Source organism: Delphinus delphis, chromosome 15, assembly GCF_949987515.2.
Source record: "Delphinus delphis chromosome 15, mDelDel1.2, whole genome shotgun sequence".
Lineage (NCBI taxonomy): Eukaryota > Metazoa > Chordata > Mammalia > Artiodactyla > Delphinidae > Delphinus > Delphinus delphis.
This window is the reverse complement of record NC_082697.1, coordinates 68,049,769-68,068,587: the sequence shown is the minus strand read 5'-3', so window position 1 is coordinate 68,068,587 and position 18,819 is coordinate 68,049,769. Positions and strand designations below refer to the sequence as shown.

General features: G+C 44.1%; 1 protein-coding gene across 4 annotated transcripts in view; it reads right to left on the bottom strand.

Annotated features, from left to right (window-relative positions):
• PRKCB (protein kinase C beta) overlaps window positions 1-18,819 on the bottom strand; it is a 311,977-nt gene that overhangs the window by 148,033 nt on the left and 145,125 nt on the right. The window lies entirely within an intron of this gene.

Sequence of the window (18,819 nt, the reverse complement as noted above, 5' to 3'; positions counted from 1 at the left end):
TGGTTAAGAAGGATTGGGGGTGGAAAGGGGATTGACAACAAAGGGACAGCATGTGGGAACTTTTACGGGCTGACTGGAATGTGCTATATATCAACTGCAGTGAATTTTACTATATGTAAAGAAAGTGAATTTTGCTGCATGAAAACTCTGTCTCAGTAAGCCTCTGCCTAAAACCCTGTCCATCCCTGAAGGCTTTTGCTGGCCTGCATCTTCTCAATGAGCTACAAAGTTTCTTTCATGACATTCCAAGCCTCTGCGGTCAGGCAGATGAAGTGTTGGCCCTTGCACAGCTCTGAACCGCCAAGTTTTAGAGGCTGGGTCAGCTCTGCTCTGGCTGTGGGACCCTGCAGGGCTCCCAGGATGCAGAAGGACCCCAGGACCCCCTTGTCCTGCTCAAGGACTGAAGTGCTACCCTAGTAACCATTTTTTGGAAATCAAAAAAGGAAACTAAAGGCTCCCCGTTGATGGCTTAACCAGCCATGTTTCCTTTCTTAGGCAATGAGATGCAGAAAATACATCTGGTTCCCGGAAATAGTCCCAGTGCTCTGTGCCATAAAACACTTCCCTGGCCTTTGAGAATTCACCTTAAAGTCGAGAAATGAGTGTCTCAAATCTGCCTAAAAAGAAACACCTGTTCACCACTGGTATTGGCCTGAAGGGGGAGCTCAAGGCTTCTCTCACTCCCCTACTCAGCCTCAAAGGCGCAGAACCTATCTGGTTGGTCAGAGTCCAAGACACTGATTGGCCTAGCCTTGGTGTGTGGAGCCTTCACAGCCTTTAAAAGCTGCACCACCATCTTTCTCTTTCTCTCCCTCTCCCAGGAGGCTGATGGGGGGCCGTGGCCTCACCCTAAGAAGGTTGGGCATGAATGGTCTGGACCAGCTCCACTCCAAGCCCTAGGACAAGTTCTCTCTCTCCTCTTGGTTTTGTATTTCCTTCTGGGTTCCCTGATATGTTAACCTATAGGAGCCAAGAATTAGTTTTGAGTATGTTTTAAATGTCCTTAGGTCCCCAAGGGCCTCATGAGCTCTACTTCGAGATTTGAAGCAAAACCCCAACTAACAATAAAGTTGCTCTTTGCTGGCTTTGCACTTTCCTCCACGGATGAATCTTAGTGAGGAATCTCAGGGAGAAGGATTCGAGCATTTCTGACCACATACTATTGAAACAAGCAGGACCCTGTGGGGCTCCTGGGCACGGGAGCCGTTCTGTTCAGCCTCCATGACCTTCCCTGAGTTCCAAAGGGTAGGTTCAAACGGTTGCTAATCAGGGTAGAGAGGGGATGCAGAGACAAGGGAGGAGCAGTCAGAAACAATAGTGCAGGAGGGAGAGTCAAGATGGCATTGTGGGAAGACGAGGAGTTGGCTTCTCCCCACAACTAGGGTTCCTGCCGGCCGCTGGTGGGGGATTCTGACACCCAAGGAGATGGGAGGAACCCCATAGTGAACCGGTAGGATGTAGGGGGACTGAAGGGGGGAGGAGAAGTGGAGGCCAGAGAGGATAGGCGCCCCTGAGGCTGGGGAGATCAGGAGAGGCAGGTGGGAGGGACTCTCCAGGGGGAGCAGAGGGCGACTGCCCTGCCCACGCGGGCCTGAGGAGCCTGCTGAGCTCCCGCACTGATCCCCTGCCGTCCAAAGCCCCCTCCAGGCCACGTGGGTCCTTGGGGGCGTAAGAGGGAGGCCAGGGAGATCAGGAGAGGCAGGCAGGAGGGGCCCTCCGAGACCAGAGGGGCAGGAGAGGACAGGAGGGCGTTTGCCCCGCCCACTAGAGCTCAGGAAGCCTGTTGGGCTCCCAGGTGAGGTCCCCTGCCCCCTGAGACCAGGGGTGGGGGGCACGCCTGGGCCCCTTCTGTTCCTTGAGCCTAAGCCCCACCCCCCACAGCCCCCAGGGCCTTTTCCTGCCCTGTGGGTCCTGAGCATAGGCCCCACCCACCACCTAAACCTCGCCCTTGCTTAGGTCCCACTCTCCACAGCCAAGGCCTTTCCCCCCGTTTGTTTTTTCTTTTCCCTCCTCTTTTTTACTATTGTGATACTGACATACCTTTCAGTTGTTGATTCATCTATATTTTTATTTTTCTATTCTTTCTAACATATCTGTTAGTTTCCTAGTCTAATCTTACTTTTTTACTTTGGTATTGTTTTTTTGCCACCCCACGTGGCTTGTGGGATCTTGGTTCACGAGCCCGGGGTCGGGCTGAAGCTCCTGCGGTGGGAGCTCCGAGTCCGAACCACTGGACTAACAGAGAACCTCAGACCCCAGGGAATATTCATCGGAGTGAGATATCACAGAGTTCCTCATCTCAGCACCAAGACCCAGCTCCACCCAATAGCCTACAAACTCCAGTGTTGGAAGCCTCAGGCCAAACAACCAGTAAGACAGGAACACAATCTCATTCATTAAAAAAAAAAAAAAAGAGAGAGAGAGAGAGAGACAGCAAAAAAATATGTCACAGATGAAGAAGCAAGGTAAAAACCTACAAAGCCAAATAAATGAAGAGGAAATAGGCAATCTACCTGAAAAAGAATTCAGAGTAATGATAGTAAAGATGATCCAGAATCTTGGAAATAGAATGGAGGCATGGATTGAGAAAATACAAGAAATCCTTAACAAAGATCTAGAAGAACTAAAGAACAAACAGAGATGAAAAACACAATAACTGAAATGAAAAATAAAAATACACTAGAAGGAATCAATAACAGAGTAACTGAGGCAGAAGAATGAATAAATGAGCTAGAAGACAAAATGGCGGAATAACTGTCAAGGAGCAGAAATAAAGAAAAAAGAATGAAAAGAATTGAATACAATCTCAGAGACCTCTGGGACAATACTAAATGCAGCAACATTCAAATTATAAGGGTCCCAGAAGAAGAAGAGAAAAAGAAAGGTTCTGAGAAAATATTTCAAGAGATTATAGTTGAAAACTTCCCTAACATAGAAAAGGAAATAGTCACCCAAGTCCAGGAAGCACAGAGAGTCCCATACAGGATAAACCTTAGGAAAAACACACCAAGAAACATATTAAACTAACCAAAATTAAGTTCAAAGAAAAAATACTAAAAGCAGCAAGGGAAAAACAAAAAATAACATACAAAGGAATCCCCATAAGGTTATCAGCTGATTTTTCAGCAGAAACTCTGCAGGCCAGAAGGGAGTGGCAGGATATACTTAAAGTCATGAAAGAGAAAAACCTACAGCCGAGATTACTCTACCCAGCAAGGATCTCATTCAGATTTGATGGAGAAGTCAAAAGCTTTTCAGACAAGCAAAAGCTAAGAGAATTCAGCACCACCAAACCAGCTTTACAACAAATGCAAAAGAAACTTCTCTAAGCAGGAAACACAGTAGAAGAAAAAGACCCACAAAAACAAACTCAAAACAATTAAGAAAATGGTAATAGGAACATACATATCGATAATAACCTTGAATGTAAATGGATTAAATGCCCCAACCAAAAGACACAGACTGGCTGAATGGATACAAAAACAAGACCCATATATATGCTGTCTACAAGAGACCCACTTAAGACCTAGGAACACATACAGACTGAAACTGAAGGTATGGAAAAAGATATTCCATGCAAATGGAAATCAAAAGAAAGCTGAAGTAGCAATACTCACATCAGATAAAATAGACTTTAAAATAAAGAATGTTACAAGAGATAAGGAGAGACACTACACTGATTGACTGATCAAAGAATCAATCGAAGAAGAATATAACAATTATAAATGTTTATGCACCCAACGTAGGAGCACCTCAATACAAAAGGCAAATGATAACTGCCATGAAAGGAGAAATCAACAGTAACACAATAATAGTAGGGGACTTCAACACCCCACTTACATCAATGGACAGATCATCCAAACAAAATAAATAACAAAACACAACCTTTAAATGACACAATGGACCAGATAGATCTAATTCATATTTATAGAACATTCCACCCAAATGTGGCAGAATACACTTTCTTCTCAAGTGCACACTGAACAGTCTCCAGGATAGATCACATCATGGGTCACAAATCAAGCCTCAGTAAATTTAAGAAAACTGAAATCGTTTCAAGCATCTTTTCTGAACACAACACGATGAGATTAGAAATCAATTACAGGGAAAAAAACGTAAAAAACACAAACACATGGAGGCTAAACAATGCATTACTAAATAACCAAGAGATCACTGAAGAAATCAAAGAGGAAATCAAAAAATACCCAGAGACAAATGACAACGAAAACATGATGATCCAAAACCTATGGGATGCAGCAAAAGCAGTTCTAAGAGGGAAGTTTATAGCGATACAAGCCCATCTCAAGAAACAAGAAAAATCTGAAATAATCTAACCTTACACCTAAAGGAACTAGAGAAAAAAGAACAAACAAAACCCAAAGTTAGCAGAAGGAAAGAAATCATAAAGATCAGATCAGAAATAAATGAAATAGAAACAAAGAAAACAATAGTAAAGATCAATAAAACTAAAAGCTGGTTCTTTGAGAAGATAAACAAAATTGATAAACCATTAGCCAGACTCATCAAGAGGGAGAGGACTCAAATCAATAAAATTAGAAATTAAAAAGGAGAAGTTACAACAGACACCGTAGAAATACAAAGCATCCTAAGAGACGACTACAAGTAACTCTATGCCAATAAAATGGACAACCTGGAAGAAATGAACAAATTCTTAGAAAGGTATAACCTTCAAAGACTGAACCAGGAAGAAATAGAAAATATGAACAGACCAATCACAAGTAATGAAATTGAAACTGTGATTAAAAATCTTCCAACAAAAGTCCAGGACCAGATGGCCTCACAGGTGAATTCCATCAAACATTTAGAGGAGAGCTAACACCCATCCTTCTCAAACTCTTCCAAAAACATTGCAGAGGAAGGAACACTCCCAAACTTATTCTATGAGGCCACCATTACCCTGATACCAAAACCAGACAAAGATACTACAAAAAAAGAAAATTACAGACCAATATCACTGATGAATATAGATGAAAAAATCCTCAACAAAATACTAGCAAACAGAATCCAACAACACATTAAAAGGATCATACGCCATGATCGAGTGGGATTTATCCCAGGGATGCAAGGATTCTTCAATATACACATATCAATAAATGTGACACACCATAATAACAAATTGAAGAATAAAAACCATATGATCATCTCAATAGATGCAGAAAAAGCTTTTGACAAAATTCAACACCCATTTATGGTAAAAACTCTCCAGAAATTGGGCATAGAGGGAACCTACCTCAACATAATAAAGGCCATATATGACAAACCCACAGCAAACATCATTCTCAATGGTGAAAAACTGAAAGCATTTCCTCTAAGATCAGGAACAAGACAAGGATGTCCACTCTCACCTCTAGTATTCAACATAGTTTTGGAAGTCCTAGCCACGGCAATCAGAGAAGAAAAAGAAATAAAAGGAATACAAATTGGAAAAGAAGAAGTAAAACTGTCACTGTTTGCAGATGACATGATACTAAACATAAAGAATCCTAAAAATGCCACCAGAAAACTACTAGAGCTAATCAATGAATTTGGTAAAGTTGCAAGATACAAAATTAATGCACAGAAATCTCTTGCATTCCTATACACTAATGATGAAAAATCTGAAAGAGAAATTAAGGAAACACTCCCATTTACCATTGCAACAAAAAGAATAAAATACCTAGGAATAAACCTACCTAGGGAGACAGAAGACCTGTATGCAGAAAACTATAAGACACTGATGAAAGAAATTAAAGATGATACCAACAGATGGAGAGATATACCATGTTCTTGGATTGGAAGAATCAATATTGTGAAAATGACTATACTACCCAAAGCAATCTACAGATTCAATGCAATCCCTATCAAATTACCAATGGCATTTTTTACGGAACTAGAACAAAAAATCTTAAAATTTGTATGGAGACACAAAAGACCCCAAATAGCCAAAGCAGTCTTGAGGGAAAAAAACGGAGCAAGAGAAATCAGACTCCCTGACTTCAGATTATACTACAAAGCTACAGTAATCAAGACAATATGGTACTGGCACAAAAACAGAAACATAGGTCAATGGAACAAGATAAAAAGCCGAGAGATAAACTCACGCACCTATGGTCAACTAATCTATGACAAAGAAGGCAAGGATATACAATGGAGAAAAGACAGTCTCTTCAAATAGTGGTGCTGGGAAAACTGGACAGCTACATGTAAAAGAATGAAATAAGAACACTCCCTAGCACCATACACAAAAATAAACTCAAAATGTATTCGAGGCCTAAATGTAAGACCGGACAGTATAAAACTCTTAGAGGAAAACATAGGAAGAACACTCTTTGACATAAATCACAGTAACATCTTTTTTCATCCACCTCCTAGAGTAATGGAAATAAAAACAAAAATAAACAAATGGGACCTAATGAAACTTCAAAGCTTTTGCACAGCAAAGGAAACCATAAACAAGACGAAAAGACAACCCTCAGAATGGGAGAAAATATTTGCAAACGAATCAACGGACAAAGGATTAATCTCCAAAGTATATAAATAGCTCATGCAGCTCAATATTAAAGAAACAAACAACCCAATCCAAAAATGAGCAGAAGATCTAAATAGACATTTCTCCAAAGCAGACATACAGATTGCCAAGAAGCACATGAAAAACTGCTCAACATCACTAATTATTAGAGAAATGCAAATCAAAACTACAATGAGGTTATCACCTCATACCAGTTAGAATGGGCATCATCAGAAAATCTACAAACAACAAATGCTGGAGAGGGTGTGGAGAAAAGGGAACCCTCTTGCACTGTTGGTGGGAATGTAAATTGATACAGCCACTATGGAGAACAGTATGGAGGTTCCTTAAAAAGCCAAAAATAGAATTACCCTATGACCCAGCAATCCCACTACTGGTCATATACCCAGAGAAAACCATAATTCAAAAAGACACATGCACCCCAATGTTCAGTGCAGCACTATTTACAATAGCCAGGTCGTGGAAGCAACCTAAATGCCCATCGACAGATGAATGGATAAAGAAGTTGTGGTATATATATACAATAGAATATTACTCAGCCATAAAAAGGAATGAAATTGGGTCATTTGTTGAGAAGTGGCTGGATCTAGAGACTGTCATACAGAGTGAAGCAAGTCATAAAGAGAAAAACAAATAACGTATATTAACGCATGTATGTGCAACCTAGAAAAATGGTACAGATGAACCGGTTTGCAGGGCAGAAGTTGAGACACAGATGTAGAGAACAGACATATGGACACCAAGGTGGGAAAGCCGCGGGGGGTTGGGGATGGTGGTGTGATGAATTGGGCGATTGGGATTGACCTGTATACACTGATGTGTATAAAATTTATGACTGGGCTTCCCTGGTGGCGCAGTGGTTGAGAGTCCACCTGCTGATGCAGGGGACACGGGTTCGTGCCCCAGTCCAGGAGGATCCCACATGCCGCGGAGCGGCTGGTCCCGTGAGCCATGGCCGCTGAGCATGCGCATCCAGAGCCTGTGCTCCGCAACGGGAGAGGCCACAACAGTGAGAGGCCCACATACCACAAAAAAAAAAGAAAAAAATGATGACTAATAAGAACCTGCTGTATAAAAAAATAAATAAAAATTAAAAACTAAAAAAAAAGAAATGGGTTAGAAACTGTCATATCCCTACCCCAGCATCACCACTTGATTTCCAGTGTCCCTGGTCATCTCTCCCACCCTTAGGAACCAGGTTCCCACAGGGTCCTGGCATGATTCTTCTACCCACTGTTTCATGGGGTTGAGCTCCATCATGCTTTGTACTAGGCAAACTTGGATTCCAAGTTTTCTTCCACTTCTGATTTTGATCCAAGAGATTGCCAAATAACAACAACAAAATGCTAATCAACTACTGTGACTCTTACTGCCACCATGAATTCAGCAGACTCTCTGCCAAGCACTGTGCTAAGGGTTCCATATAACATCATTAAAGCTTCATAATGGCCAATGAGGGAGGAGTTATTATCCCGGTATTCCAGATGACTAAACTGAGGCTTAGAGAAATGACTTGTCCAAGGTCACAAAGTAAGGAAGTGGGAGAGAAGAAGTGGAATCAAGTTTGTCAGGCTCCAAAGATGCAGGCAACAGAGTGGGGACGCCTAAGTGTCACCTGGCTGCCTCCCTGCTCCTCAGCCTTCCCAGAGGGTCTCCCACCCAACAGGGGGTTATAGATAATGACACCCTTCATCCCACACAAATGCAGCACCAGCCAGAGTCAGGTCACTCGGAGCTCCCCACCCCCACCCCCAAACCAGAGTCTTCACTGTGAACAGATACTCCCCAGGACCAAAGGACAGGCCGAACCCAGCTCAGCATCTTCAGTTCATCACCTGACTCCAGGTACATGCAACTAAGGAAGAAGGAAGCAGAGATGAGAAACCAAAAAAAAAAAAAAAAAAAAAAACTTTAAACCTCTAAATCAAAACCTAAAATAGCCTTTCTCCACCTGAATGGGCTGTGTGGCTTTGTGCACAGGTGGGCTGAAATCCGGCTGAGCTGAGGCAAAGCTGCAGGAATACAGAAGCTGTGTTGAAACACCAAGGTCATGAAAGCCCACACCAACAGCATCAGTCAGAGTAGGAAGTCAGAGCAACCTGTAAATTCAGACTGTGTCATCCCTGGACCTTTACCGACTACAAAAGCCTGGAAGGTATGCTTCCTGGAAGGTCGACAGCAAGGCGAACCTGGAGATCGCGTTTGAAAATACTGTCAGAACAGGAGGAAGTTTACAAACACGGGCTCTGGAGTTAACTGTGTGGCCTCAGGCAAGTGACTTAACCACTCTGAGTCTCTGGTTCCTTGTCCATAAAATGGAGATGAAAACAGTACCCACCTCATAGATCGGTTGTGATGGTTAAAGCTCCCAGCACAGTGCCCTGTACACAGGAAGTACAGGCTCCTGATTTGAGAAAATATAATCATGGTAACACTTCCCAAACTTCAGTCTTGAGTTGTCATATTTTTGCACGTCTACATACTACCTATAATATTATTTATTACTTGGTGCTTTTCTTTAACTCGGCTTGCCACTTTTACTTAAACCTATTTTAAAATAAAACTCTCTAAGAGTGTGAACTTGTGGGATTGATGTGCAAATTATGTTTTTTCTAATACACCTTAAAAATGAAATAGACAACTTTTAAAATAAAATTTTAAGATGTTCATCCCAACGGTCTCCATTAACAAGCTGTGGGAACACAGATACACATATGCCTGGTAGGTCGGCCGACTGGTATTACCCTTGGGGGCAACTGGGCACGTCTATCAAAATTCCAAATGCATCTCCCCTTCTGACCCAGTCGTTCCACTTCTGCGAACTGATCCTATCTATCTACATAGGAAATTATATACGTAGACGGTTGTTCACTGCAGCATCATTTCTAATAGCAAAAGACTTTAAATGAGCCAAGTGTCATAGGTAGGGAGGTGCTTAAATAAATCATAGTGCAGTTACACAATGGTCTACTCTTCAGGTATAAAAATGAAGAGTTCTCTGCACTAATATGGAAAAATCTTAAGGGTTTATTTTTAAGTGAAATCGAAAAAGGAAAAAAGCCAAACCGAAGATGCAGAAGAGTGTGTGTCGCATACTACCTTTTGGGTGAGAAACTAAGGCGGGATAAGAAGTATACTCTAAATTACTCACACCTGCATAAACAAATTCTAGAAGGAGAGGCTGCAAGAGAAGGTAATAAGTGTTTCTCTAGGAAGGCAGGAGGGAACAAAGTACAAGGGAGTACGACTTCTCCATATATACCCCTGTAAAGTTTTGATGAAAGTAGAATATTTTCGTGTTTATCACGAAACTCCCACAGCACGTACCAGCACACTGGGTAACCCGACAGCACCACCATGCCCCAGACTGCAAACAGAACGCCAAGAATTCCCGAGAGACAAAGACGCAAGGAAACCTTAATCGGGATGATGTGGACTGAGATTCTGTGAACATGAAATGTGTAGAATGTTAGAAGCTGTAATTACACAGTTGAAAGGGGGACACTATAATTTGGTGAAGATCTTTCATTACGTTGCCGGAGAAGAGACTGAATAGCACTGATAACGCTGTGCAGATGCTCGGGTGCCTGAGGAATGTTTTTGATACACCATGCCTGCTGCTACCCCCACCCCTTGGGCAAATAAGTAATTGTTCCATTTAAGGACAAGCTTCTGTTGTGTCAACTTTGGTAGAATTTTTTTTTAATTAATTAATTTACTTATTTTTATGTTTGGCTGTGTTGGGTTTCGTTTCTTTGCGAGGGCTTTCTCTAGTTGCGGCAAGCGGGGGCCACTCTTCATCGCGGTGCGCGGGCCTCTCACTATCGCAGCCTCTCTTGTTGCGGAGCACAGGCTCCAGACGCGCAGGCTCAGTAGTTGTGGCTCACGGGCCTACTTGCTCCGCGGCATGTGGGATCTTCCCAGACCAGGCCTCGAACCCGTGTCCCCTGCACTGGCAGGCAGATTCTCAACCGCTGTGCCACCAGGGAAGCCCAACTTTGGTAAAATTTTAAATATGATTTCCTGGGTTACAATCTGTACTGGAGTCAACGTCTGTATTAGGGGTTCATTAATAGCCATGTTCAAACTTAAGGCCCAGCTCTCACAGTTATTACAATAGCTTTTGGACTCTGAGGCCAATTACTTAACCCTTTTAAGTCTTAGTTTCTTCATCTAAAAATGGGATAATAATAATATCTAATTCCTAACTTGATGGGAGGGTTCAATGCACTACTGCATGAAAACTGCCTAATAGTCACTAGTAGAAGTAAATATTTTTAAATGTTCACTGTTATTGTTAATTTTCTGTCCATATTCTTTGTCCATGTTTAAATTCAAGTTGGTTTCTTTCTAAATTATTTGTAACACGTTTCCTATACAATTTTAAAAAGAATATTAACCACTTATCTATGATCTATACAGTAAATATTTTCCCAGTTTTTCATTTGCCTTTTTTTTTTTTTTCTTTGCGGTACGCGGGCCTCTCACTGTTGCGGCCTCTCCCGTTGCGGAGCACAGGCTCTGGATGTGCAGGCTCAGCGGCCACGGCTCACGGGCCCAGCCGCTCCGCGGCATGTGGGATCCTCCCGGACCGGGGCACGAACCCGTGTCCCCTGCATCGGCAGGCGGACTCTCAACCACTGCGCCACCAGGGAAGCCCTCATTTGCCTTTCAATTTTGTTGATGTTCTTTCTTTCAACATCTAACACTGAAAATGTATTTGTTTGTGTGTGTTTAAATAAAGTGCAATTTCTCCCTTTTCCTTATGGTCTCTGTCCCTGCATATAACATATTTAGAAAGTCCTTCCCAGTATTTTCATTCTCTTACAGTTTCACTTTCTACACTGAAATCATTATGTCCCTTGGAATTCATTTTAGCAGGAGCTTCTTGAAGAAAGGCCTTTATTTTTTCTTACTGTTTAGCAAGTTGTAACAACAAATGTGTGGAATGCATCTTCTTGTGCTGATTTAAAATGCCTCTTTTATCATACACTAATTTCTCTTATATCCTTTGTTCATTTTAAAGTTTCCTCTTATGCTCCACTGATCTGTCTCCTAACTGAGAGATGTGCCTCAGTACCATACTATTTTAATATACCATAGGTTTATAATATCTTAGTACCTAAAAACATCCATTGTATACCCACCCACCCCTACCCCAGCATCACCATCCACTTTCAAAATTTTCTTGGTTATTCCCACCCACATATTCTTCCAGATTGTATTGGAAATGCCAATCTTTGTCAACCCTGCTTATTGCCCCTTCTACAAAAATTCCCACCTACAGCACCAGCTCAGTGGGCAATAGAGCATCTGACCTCATGCTTCCAGCCAGTGCTGAATGGACCAAGGTCTGGTCAGTGACATGTAATTTATGAAGGAAGAACTAGGCCAATCAGAATTTAGAACAAGGAACAGTGCAGTGGCTGCGAGCTGAAGCTCAGTTAAAGGGGTGGGGTGGGGGGATGGAGAGAGAAAGAGAAAGGGGGGAAGGAAGTCACATGTAATTTGAGCCTTCCTTTATGTGCTTCCTGAAAAGTGTTGTGTTTTCTACCCCCTAAACTCTTCTTGGTTGTCACTAATGTTAAGCTGGTCTTCTCCTTTCCAGGATTTATATGTTATTTAGACGAGTGATTTCAATTCATTAGCTAAGTCAGCGGTTTTTAACCTGGTTCTTATGCCATCCTTCAGGGCATACATGCAAATCTGTTGCAGAGAGGTACTTCCAGGCCTCGGGGTGGGACTCACAGCCACGGAGCCACAATTTTACAGGGGTATTGTATCCCTCAGATTTACACAGAACGTTGGCAAAGAGCTCAGAGCTGGCAACACTGGGCCAGCTCTCCTGAGGGCAGCCCTGGGCTGGAGCCGAGTCCTGGCCACACCCTTTGGGTGGGGGACAATGGTCCCCACCCAGCCCACTTGCAACTGGCGGGTCCCTGCAGGCATCTGAGTTCGTAACTCCTGCCAGATCCCCACTCCAACTAGTATAACCCGCCGACTAGTATAACAGAGGGAGACCATAGGAAACAGCAACTGTGTGCGTTCATGGAGCCTCAGGGAGAAGCGTAGACCCAGCCTCAGGTAAAAGTGGGAGTCCTCATTCTCCCAGCAAACAGGGGTTGTCTTCCTTCTTTTGGAAGGCTGTGTGTGTGGACAAGCTCGCCCCAACTCTAAGTGGCTTCAAGGCGTCAGGCATTAGACATGCAGATTCAGCTCCAGTTTGGTGTCTGAGCAGGGAATGAGAAGCTACATCCCTTCCAGCAGGTGAGGCCTAGACCTGGTTGGGTGACCCTCAGCCTGGTATAGGGTGCAGTTCACCATGAAGAGGAGGTTTAGTGGGGTATTTAAAAGGTGAGGCTCCAGGGATGTCCCTGGGGGTCCAGTGGTTAAGACTCCACGCTTCTACTGCAGGGAGCATGGGTTCGATCCCTGGGCAGGGAGAACTGAGATCCTGCACGCTGTGCGGCGCAGCCAGAAAACTAAAAAAATAAAATAAGACAAGAGGTGAGGCTCCATGTCCAGTTGCCTGGATTAAAGCCAGCTCCACCATTTACACACTTCAGTTTCCTCATCCGTTAATCAGGGACAATAATGATAGTTATTTCCTGGGATCGTTATGGGGAGTGAATTACTTAAAACTTTAACAGCTGCCTGACACAAAATCTCATAGGATTATGAGATTTTAATGAGTTAATATTTGTAAAGAGCTCAGCACAGTGCCTGGTACTCAGTAAACACTGTGCGTGTGGAATAATAAATAAATAAATGTTTCTGCTTTCTAGATTTGTGAAGGTTCATGAAATCATTTTTATATTGTGTTTAGCACAGGGACTGGCAGGTAGTACGCACTTGATCGATGTTAGCTTAAAATAAAAACTACATCTATGATCTTGGCCAAGTCACTTCCATGCTCTGGTCTCAGTTCCCCCTGCAGAAAATAAGGGGGTTAAGCCGGGTATTCCCCAGGGGCCTTTCAAGCTCTGACACCCTCTGCCATCCAGGCTGTTCACACGGCTCTGTCCCGCCTCTTCCTGTGAATTCACTGCTCAGAACGTACAGCAGCCTCTGAGGGAACAGACACACGGATCACACCGTTGCTTTATAAATAAACCCTCCATCAGCCACAAAACACACATACCCATCCTCTCCTCTCACTGCCCCTCCTCCCCCCACAGTGCCATCAGCCAACAGAAGGAGGGGCACCTCCTCCCCCCGGTGAGTGCAGGTCGACCAAAGGCAGGACCGGGACACGGGGCTGTTTAACTTGCAAAGATGCTGTCAGCTTGATTCCTAGGCTCAGAGCCCCGTGCTCAGCTTCCTGACTGCTCCCTCTGCCACAGAAGCCCTCGGCACTCCCAAGCCTGCATTTCAGAAGAGCAGAAAGAGCCCTTATGTAGAAGGACACGCAGAACACTGCTGAAGCGAATGCCTGTCAGGCCACCATTGGCACCTGGGAAACCACAAGCCCACGTAGGTTCTGATCCTATCCCCACCTTCAGGGATTTCTAGATTCCAATGGGGGATGATAATTATTACTATTACTATTACTATTATTACTATTATTATTACAGTACAGTTAAGTCCCCAACATATGAACGAGTTCCATTCCGAGAGCGCGTTCGTTAAGGGCAATTTGTTCGTATGTCCAACGAAGTTAGCCTAGGTACCCAACTAACACAATCGGCTGTATAGTACTGTACTGTAATAGGTTTATAATACCTGTCACACAAATAATACATAAAAAACAAACAAAAAATAAAGAAAACATTTTAAATCTTACAGTACAGTACCTTGAAAAGTACAGTAGTGCAGTACAACAGCTGGTATAGAGGGGCTGGCCTCAAGTGAACAGGCAAGAAGAGTTACTGACTGGAGGAGGGAGAGGAGGTGGGAGACGGTAGAGCTGAAGGATCGTCAGCAATAGGAGATGGAGAGCAGGCTGCAATGTCACTCATGCCTGACGCTGATGGCACAGGGTCTGGCTCCTTGCTGGATCCAATTCTATCTACCCTCCTGAAAAACCGATCCAGGGATGTCTGGGTAGCAGCTCCTTTTTTCTCATCACAGATGACATCGTAGCACTGGATTGCACGCTGAACGGCTGCTGCAACCTTCGTGTACCGTTCTACGTCTGGGTCCTGTGCCTCAAAAACTAACAGTGCCTCCTCAAAGAAAGAAAACCCCCTTGCCACTCCCTGCATCGTGAATCTCTTCGGTTCTTCAGTTACTTCTTCTTCCTCTTGTGTCTCTTTTCGTCCTTTCTTGGCGCTTGGCGCTTCTTAGCAGTACCAGCTACACCACTGCTGCTTTTACGCTAGCTTCCGGACATCCTGGGCTTGAAATAAAGATACTGTACTCCTGTACTCTATACAGTACTGTACAGTAAAGGACACAAAAGCACAACCACTTGTAGAGGATGCACGCACGTGACAATGTACGCCAGACACGTGAACTAAGTTAGTGATTGGACGTGCGAACACACATTCGAATCTTTGACAGTTCACAACTTGAAGGTTCATATGTAGGGGACTTACTGTAACAGCTAACATATGCCAGGCACTCTTATAAGAGCTTTACATATAATTAACTCATTTGACCCTCACTGACCCTGTACAATAGGTTTATTATCCTCATTTTACAGGGGAGAAAACTGAGGCACAGAGAAGTTAAGTAACTTGTTCAAGGTCACACAGCTGGTGACTTGGACCCAGATTCTAGGCTCTCTGTCGTCCCATAAATAAATGTTAAGTGACCCTATGATGTGTGATAGCAAGGAGAGGTATGTGGGGCTATAAGAGTGAAAAATAGGAGGAACAGACCTGGTCAGGGAGGTCAGGGAGGGCTTCCCTGAGGAGGTGAGCTGTGGCCTAGAGGATGAGTACAAGTCAACCAGGGTTTTTAACCTTAACACACATTAAAATCAACTAGGAGACTTTGAATCAACGAGATTCTAACTTCATTTGTCTGCAGTGGGCCCAGGCACCAGTATTCAGTTATAAAGCTCTGCAGATGATTCAAACATGCAACCAGGCCTGAGACTCACTGAGTGCAAGGGCAAGAAGAGACAAGAAGTAGCTGGTAGAGGTAAGAGTAAGGCAAATGCCTAGTGGTGGGAAAGCTGATAGGGAGGACAAGAGGCTGAAGGAAGGAAGCTCAGGGGTGAGGAGTGAGGGGTCAGGAAGAGGCTGGAGGGACGGACGGGGCCACAGCATATGCAGGGCCTATGAGTAGGGCGGCCATATCATATGTCTTCCAAAGGGGACTCTTGTGAGAATGGCGGGAATGGCAGGGGCCACAGATCCTTTGAGATTCCAATGCAACAGAATAAGCAGGTGTGTTTATGAGTAAGCTTGACAAAGGAAGATGTATGAGGACCCTGTTAATAGGCCACATCAGAGAATCAACTTTGCCTCAAAAACAATGGGAAGCCACTGACGTGTTTTCAGCAAGGATGATGACAAGATCACATCTGGTCTTTGGAAAAATGACTCCACAGCAATACGGAAATGACAGGCTGATGAGACAGAGAGGAATCAGGGAATCAGGACAAGATACTACTTACTGGTCCAGGGAGGGTGGGTGGAGCCTGGACTAAGGTCCTGGCTGTGGGGATGGAGAGGACTGGGTCACGCGTGTCATTTTGAAGAGCAGACTCTAGAGCCAGACCAAGTTCAAATCCATGTTCAGATCTGCTTATTCGTCATGTGACCTGGCAAGTCAGAAGACTTCTCTGCCTCAGGTTCCCCCTCTATAAAATGGGCATACAAATAGTATCTTTCTCATGGGGTGAGGACTCAATGAGTTAGTGTATGTAAATCACTTAGAACAGAACCTGACATATGACAGGTGCTAGTGCGGGCACACATCGTTCTATTGCGCTTCGCTTTATCACACCGAAAAAGTCTTGAGTTTCTTACAAATCGAAGGTTTGTGGTAACTCTGTGTCAACCAAGTCTATCCGTGCCATTTTTCCAACAGCATTTGCTCACTTCCTGTCTTTATGTCACATTTTGGTAATTCTTGAGATATTTCAAACCCTCCACCAACAAAAAGATTATGACTCACTGAAGGCTCACATGATAGCTAGCGTTTTTTAGCAATAACATATTCTAAAATTAAGATATGTACATTGTTTTTTAGACATAATGCTACTGCATACTTAATAGAATACAGTATAGTGTGAACATAATTTCTATATTCAGTGGGAAATCAAAAAATCCATGTGGGGACTTCCCTGGTGGTCCAGTGGTAAAGAATCCGCCTTCCAGTGCAGGGGACGCAGGTTCGATCCCTGGTCAGGGAACTAAGATCCCACGTGCCGCGAGGCAACTAAGCCCGTGCGCCACAACTACTGAGCCTGCATGCCTCAACAAGAGAGGCCGTGTGCCGCAAACTACAGAGCCCACGCACCCTGGAGCCTGTGCACCACAACTAGAGAAGAGAAAACCTGCATGCCACAACTAGAGAGAAGCCCGCGCGCCACAACAAAGAGCCTGCATGCCTCAACGAAGATCCTGCATGCCACAACTAAGACCCAACACAGCCAAAAATAAATAAATAAATCTTTAAAAAAAAAATCCGTGTGATATTCGCATTATTGCAGTGGTTTGGAACCTAACCTACAATATCTCCAAGGTACACCTGTAAATGTTAGCTATAATTATTTAGGAGGTACAACAGGAGTCGGCAATGGAGAGAATATTAAGGTGGGGAAAGTCTGGGAACACAGGAGAGGTCCCAAGAATTGACCTGTGCTCAGTAGAATTTTGGAGATTCACAGTTAAGGGGTAAAGAGGATCAAAGACAGACAGTTGCTCGAGGAAGGGCTGAGATGCAGAATTAAGGAGCAGAGCCAGAACCTAAAGGCTGAGTTTGAAGGCAATAACACGTCCAAGATTCTGAGTCAAACACATAACACGCAAGACACTGTTTTTGTTTTTGTTTTCGTTTTGCGGTACGCGGGCCTCTCACTGTTGCAGCCTCTCCCACCGCGGAGCACAGGCTCCAGACGTGCAGGCTCAGCGGCCATGGCTCACGGGCCCAGCCGCTCCGCGGCATGTGGGATCTTCCCGGACCGGGGCACGAACCCGTGTCCCCTGCATCGGCAGGCGGACTCTCAACCACTGTGCCACCAGGGAAGCCCAAGACACTGTTTTAAGCTCTTTGCATAAACTAGCTTATTTCATACAACATCCCTAGAAAGTAGATAGAGTGTCATCCTCATCTTGAAAATGAAGAAACTGGGGCACAAAGAGGTTAACTGACTTATCCAAAGTCGCGCAGCCAGTAAGTAGCAGAGCCAAGATTTGAACCCAGGCAGGCCGGCTCCAGAGTCCATACTTTTAATCAACAAGTAAGACCAGGCACCTGAGCCTGAACATTTCACTCTGCCCTCACCTCCAAACTACCACTGAAAGTACCAGAAGGAATTGTTTAAAAATAGGAGAATCTATTTCAGCCCAGAAATCAGGGAAAGGTGCCAAGTAAGTGACAAAACCTCTTGAAATGTTTTTCAATATATAGCAAAGGTGAGACTTGAATTGAGAGAAGGGCAGCCTGGCCTGGTTCTCCTTATTTAAAAGAATGAAGAATGGCAAGGTCTGATGGGGGGTGGGGGGCAACTGAGCAAACATAGAAAAGTCGAGTTGAATCCTCACCTTGCTGTCCCTGGCAGCAGCAGGCACTTGAAAAACATGTGGAATAATGAATGACCCCCTTGAAGACTGCAGGTGAAGCAAGTGACTACCGGACCCCCTGCAGTTCCCACTAGACACAGAGAGTGCAAGGACAGCAGGGGGCGCTGCAGCAACTGCTTCCTAATCAGGGGTCTGCCCCTGTCAATTTACAGCTCAACCACATGGCCAGGGAAAAGGGCCCTCTGCATACTTTTGAAACTCCCTGCCTTGGACTGTTGCTCCCTCCATACTCCCCAAAGAAGGCTGATTTGACTAAATCTGTATTTTCCCTCTCCCTTCATTGGCCGGGGCGGCAGTGGGAGTGAGAGCACGGGGCGGAGACACGACCTTCCACTGACAGTTCCCACCTACAGAGGTTATAAACTGGTGGTACACAGAATAAATCCAGTGCAAAAATATTTTTTTAAATATACCACACATGTAATTCTCAAATTATCTGTCAGCATCCACATTTGGGGGATTCAGGCATCTCCTGAAAAATTGGAAAATCTGGATCTTGGTCCTTTAAAGAACAGGAGATTTTTTTAAATAGAAAGCTGAGTAATGGCTGCCCCTTTCGGACAGCGTGCACACACCCCAGATGGATGTTCC